The following is a 6,171-nucleotide window of genomic DNA, read 5'->3' on the forward strand; positions in this document are numbered from 1 at the left end:
CCCAGGCGGCAGTGCTGACCGGAGCCACCAGGGTCCCTTTTCGACTGGGCATTCCACTAAAAATCCGGACACCTGGCAACCCTACCAACGGGGTCTGATGTGAGGTGAATTGAAGCAGGGCCTGGCAGCACCGACAACCATGAAGCCGTCACAAGGGATGGTCAGATCATGCTCTTCCATCTCCTGGGGTTCCTACAGGGACCATGCACCTCAGCCAGCTGGGCCAACTTCAGACTGGGCCTGCAGAGATGGTCAAGGAGAAGCATTAAGAGGTGATCAGGGAGGGGCATTTCTGGGAGCGTACAGGGGGGTCAGAGATGGGCACTTCTGGGGGTGCACAGGGGGGTCAGGAAAGGACACTTCTGGTGTGGGGTTTGTAAGCCTTATCAGAACTAGTGCGTGTGTTGTGCATGTGTGTAAGGTATGTGTGTAAAATACCTTTTTGGGGGTGTGAAGGACAGTGTGCCATTGCATGTCAAACCATGTGTGGCAAATGTGTTTGTGCATGTCATGCATGGGCTTGTGCATGTGTAACACATGTACGTGTGTGCATCTGGGTCTAGTGCGTGGGGGAGTGTAGGTGGCTGTTGGTGCTGCCAGGCCCTGCTTCACTTTGCCTCATGTCACACCCCATTGGGCCCCGGCCGGACCGGTTGTGTGCAATGCACGTACAGGTGAGAGTACATGTGGATACGGCTCAGTGTGTTCACACTGCCCCATGACAGGCACAGCAATCAGCTGTGCAAGGCCAAAGCCGCTGCTGGTGGAGGAAGAATCAAAGACAAAGCCCCCACGTGGGAGCAGCTGATTCAGGGCTTGGTGCGCAGATGAAGCCGAGCAACGGGGCAGGACAAAGGACCCCTGTCAAGATCAGACTCCTGGGGTGAGTCCTGCTCTCAGCCACACTCAGGCGATGCTACGAGGTTGCCCAGTTCCCCACTGTGGCCCAGGGCTGTCCCTTGGAGCAGAACGCGTCCATCACACAGCATCCGTAACTTAGTACAATCTGGGTGAATGCCTCACTCTTGTGCTTCCATGCCAGGAAGGAGCCAGGGGTAAGAAGCTAAGAGAAGAGACTGGCACGACCCTTGCGGATTTCTCGGCACCCATCAGCCCTGGGAGATAACACGTTCTGACAGCAACCCTGAAGCACAGCTCAGCCTAGAGCCAGTCAGCCTAGCGTTTCCCCGGCTGTACCATGGCGATAACAATTCCCTGCCTCACGGAGCACTGCAAGGACAAAGCTCGCAGGCAGCTCAAACATTCCGGTGACCAGGGCCCCAGAAGTGCCCTGACGGATAGAGACGGACGGAGGCAGAGAGTAGATTAAGGCCTCTTCTGCACACAAAAGTTTTCCTGCTTTAACGCTGCTGGGGTAATCACAGAGATGCTAACCCTGCTAGTATAGATGCACGGATACCAGGCTAACGGTGTTTCACACCAGTGTAGCTATTCCTCGGTGGGAAGGGGAGTAAGCCCTAGTGGTGTAAGACACTTTTTCACTGTGGGGCTGTAGCGATAGAAGACCATCGGTGAAATGTCACATCCTGAACTCACACATTAATTCTGGTACAAGAGCGGCGTGCAGTTCAGGCTTAAGTGAGTCACCCAAGGCGAGAATCGAGTCATTCATAAGCCAGGAATTAAACCCAGCTCTCCACTAGACAGTCTTCCTCCTCAGTCTGGCTGGGTGAAAATTGGCATCTGCTGGATCCCCGGGGCTGCTGAATGGGCACATTGCCCTGGGGGCAGAGCCATGTTGCTATAATTGCTGATCTCCATCATCCGTCCCATGGAGGTGACTGTTCCAAAGGCGCTGGTCCCCAGGGCTTCTCTGTCCAACAATTTCTGTCAAACCCAGGGCTGGGCATGAAGCTGTTCAGCTGCCATTTTTCTTCTCTCCTCCTTGCATCTGAGCGTGTAAGAAAATGTAAATTGCATTTCCCTTGGACTGGCTGGTGCTGCTTCCCCAGGTCCCCTTTGAAACGTCGTCGCCTGCAAATCACTTCCTTCTGCCCAGCGTGCGGGTGGTTTAGCTTTCATTCCGGGAGCCCCCTGCAGACACAACCCAGCTGCCACAACGTGCAGCCAGATCAGAGGGACCCAGTGTTCCTCTTTGGATGGCTCTTTGATGGATAAATTGTTTGCCGCCGGCGGTGAGGCAGCTAGACTTTTGTTTTCATGTTCGGCTTCTAACAATAGCCTCCTGTGAAGGTCCCCTCCCCATGTTATCTTACCTTTCCCCTGGGTCTTTGGATTGTCTCCACAATAGCCAGGGATGCAGAGCAGAGTTCTGCACTGAGGACCCGGGAACGAGCCTTCAAGCCAAAGGCTGGAGTTGTCCCTCAAGGATTGGAGCTCCCTTCCAAAGCAGAGCTGGACTGAGGTCCGAGCTCCACCCCAGGGGCAGGGGACTGGCACAGTGACCTGGGGGCCTGGGCTAGAGTTCCGGCCCACGGGCAGGAGGTTTGGAGCTCAGCACCAAGGAGTCGAGTGCTTGCAACAGTGCACCGGCCTTGAGCAGGCAGAGGGGTTATGGTGCCATGCGGGTAAGACCTCAGATCCCAACTGAGGACAGAGCAGCGGTGCAAGGATAGAGGCTAAGCGGGGAGGAGCAGCGTGGAAAGGAGGAATGAATCCCTATGCCGCGGGTGCAAAAGGACCACATCCCCCACGGTGAATTCCCAGCAGTGCAGAACAGCCCCTTGCCCACGGGAATTCTGGCTCAGGCGGCGCTCTTGGGTGGCAGCAAGACACAAAGGCAGTGTCAGTCTGCAACTACTGCAAGCTCACTACAGAATGGCACTGGCACCAGAAGGCACAAGTTAGAGCATCTCCAGAGCTGCTGTAGCTGGCGCCCAGCAGTGGCCGAATAGGGGAGGGAGAAGCAGCTTCCGTCTGTCCCAGTGCTGGTGCAGGGATGGATCAGGGGGATCAGAGCCGTGGGTACTGCCTGGACTCTGCTGGTGTGAATGGTGTAGTGCTGCTGGGTTGCTTTGCTCTAGGAGACCGCAGGAGGCCGAGATCAGACCTAAAGAAGCTGGGGCTGCAGCAGAAGCTGGGAAAGCCCTAGCTGCTCGATAAGTCTCCAGGGCCCAAGGCTGATTGCAGAGGAGATGGAAATAATCCCTCAGCCACCAGGGAGTTCTGCCGAGGAGAGCAGCCTGCATCTCCGGGGATTACTCCAGGAAAAGGAGCTTCTATTCTAGTCCCTTCCTGGCCCAGGAGGTGCCAGCGTGGTGAAGGCAGAGAGCACTGGCTCAGGGAGAGCCATGGATTGTCCTGCAGGGTTGATGGAGCTCTGCTGGAGGAGTGGTCAGATAATTCATCCAGCTGAGGGATGGTAAAGAAACCACAAGAAACCAGATTTCATGTGCCTGGACCGCCGCATACCGGCACCTCTGGAAACCGTTGGCAGTTGCCCCATTGCCTTGACCCTCACGTTGTCATTTACACCTGTGCATAGAGTTGCCAATTTTGGTTGGACGTATTCCTGGAGGTTTCCTCACATGACATCATCTTTCATTCAAGATTCATCTGTAATTCCTGGAGACTCCTGGACAATCCCGCGCAAAGCCGACCTCACGTGCTACCATTCTGATCGGGACCATTTCGTTCCCACCATGAACAGGGACCGAGGGCCGTAGGAAAGTGGAGGATCAGGCCCCTATTTGGCAAAGGCCCCTGCGTGCTCTGTCCTTGCTGATCACAGATCTCTAGGCCTCTCCAGACACACGCCTCTCAGCACCACTGCCTCTGCCCAAAGCCTGCAACAAAACTGTCTGAGACTTGCTTCCTGCAGCCCTGAAATGCAGCTGCCTCTGGGGTGGAATGCAGCAGCTCCTAAATGGCACCATGGCAGCACTGCCCAACAGTTAAAGAGAGGAAGTTAAATAGAAGAACCAGCTCCAAATGAGGCAGTGCCTCCCCAGTAACCCTGGGCTTTAAATGGACGTCTTCAATCCAAGTCCTGCCCAGACTTAATCTTGTTTAGCTAACAGAGGATGAGGAAAGCCTAGTCAGATGCCTACAGACAGCATGATAGCAAATGTCTGAACAGATCTGAAATTGCATCTAGCAGGGAGCACATAACCTCCCCTCCAACCAAGGTCTATCCTTCGCAGCACCTTGGAACCCAGGGTCTGAACATCTTCTGGAGCAGCTTTAAAGAACACCAGAGCCCCTTCTCCCTTCCAGGTTCTTAAGGCTGTTTAAGAAAAGAAAACAACTGGACCAAAAGAGAGAGACGCACTTCTTAATATGGCCACAGCGCATGTAATTCTATTACCTTGCTTTATTGATCGTACTCAGAGCAATTACTGGCTTTCACCCCATCACCTGCCAGTAAAAGAGAGAGAGAGAAAGAGACAGTAAGGAGAAAACAAAGAGACGGTCACACATGCATTCTGGAGTCTGAAAACAAGAGCCCCATGGGGAAGGCTTTGATTTTTAATTCATGTGTCATTAGTGGCTGTCATCTGTACGAGGCCCCCACTCCTTATGCGGGTTTTTTCTTGTGGGGGGGTTAGCTAAGATATCAGGTTACCTGCCTTCCTTTCATCATCATCTGCAGAGGAAGATCCTATGTGGATCAGGAATGTAATTAAATTTCAGTTTGTTCAAGGGGCGGGCACCATATGGTCAAACTGGAACCAAAACATCGGTTCTGTGATGCCTACCACTTCACAAAGCCCCAGAGCCATGGGAATGTGTGCGTGACTTTAACGAGATGAGATCCAGCTGGAAACAGCTTTGATAAAGAGGTAAACATCCCCCTGCAAGGCAAACAGGGCAGTTCCAGGCATCAGTGCACCGTCGCTGGAGGGTGACAGCCACTAGGAATGAAACTGACTAGCCTGTTTTCACTCCCCAAGCCCTGCAAAGTGCAAAGACTGACAAGAACATTTAGCAGGATGGACTTGTGATTAAGACACTCGGGAACTCTAGGTTCAATTCCCGGCTCTGCCACAGAAGCCCTGCATGACCTTGGGCAAGTCACTTAATCTCTCTGTATCTTGGCTCCCCATCTATAAAATGGGGATATCACTTCCCCACACCACAGGGGTGGTGTGAAGCTAAATTCAATCAGTGTATTTAAGAGGTGCAAAGACTCCAGTGCCAGGAAGCAGCTTAAATCATAGACAGAACCCCTTAGGGTGTGATCAATGGAGCTGTTTTCACACACACAAGCTTAGGAGAAGGCCCTTAGTGTTTTAAATCTCAGCTGCTACTAAGAACACAGGTAGGATATTTTGGGCTGGTTTTTAGAAGGGCTGAGAACGTTCAATGTCCCCCTGGACATTGAATGGAGTTGCGGGTTCTCTGAACCTTTGAGCATCAGGCGCAAATTTGTTTTTGGGGGGGCGGGGGAGGTTAAATATATTATTTTGAGTGGCGAGATTCCCTGTAAGAGTTTCCCCTTCGCTGTAGATTTTGGCAAAGAGGAGAGAGAGTTACTCCGCCCCTTACTGCACAAAGCCTCGAAACAAATCAACATGCAGGCGATGGGCTCGTCTCCAGGTGTAGGATAAACCAGAGCAAACAAGAGCCCTGGTTTCTGAAGCAAAGAAGTAAGGCTCTCGCTGCAATCCCCGGAACAAACGCCGACTTCGACGTGAACGCAGAGAGAGAACAAATTCCAAGGCGCTTAGCGAGCCAAGCAGCCGGGCTCCAGAAGCGGCCCTGTCTCCATTCAAGCTAATTATGCGGCCTAAGCTGCAGACTAGCGCAAGTGAAGACTCCTGCCTCACTTTTAATAGCTCCCAGTAGGAAGGCGGTAGCCTTCCCCTGGCTCCACCTTAGCCGGTGCGCCTGCCACTGACAGCCCATTAACTCTGCAATGGCTGGACTGGAGCACGTCTGCACGATGCCACACAGATGAGGTGGCCGTTTTCACTTTAGTGTGAATTATCCCAGACGGTTTAAGGCCCCTGTGGGGAAGTGTCATTTTAAAGGGAGATGTGTGGGGCTGAATTTTCTAGGGATGCCTCATTGACAATGCTGCGCGGTGCACATAGGCCCTGGCAGGAGGGACCTGTATCACACTCTCCAGCTACAGATCATCCGTGAGGCCAGAGTCTAGGCCTCTGCCACTGGAACCAAAGGATTAATCCATTAGCTGGCAGCAGTAGAGGACTCTTATCCTCTATGTGGACTAGAATCTACAAGGTG

Source organism: Gopherus evgoodei, chromosome 22, assembly GCF_007399415.2.
Source record: "Gopherus evgoodei ecotype Sinaloan lineage chromosome 22, rGopEvg1_v1.p, whole genome shotgun sequence".
In the NCBI taxonomy this organism is placed as follows: domain Eukaryota; kingdom Metazoa; phylum Chordata; order Testudines; family Testudinidae; genus Gopherus; species Gopherus evgoodei.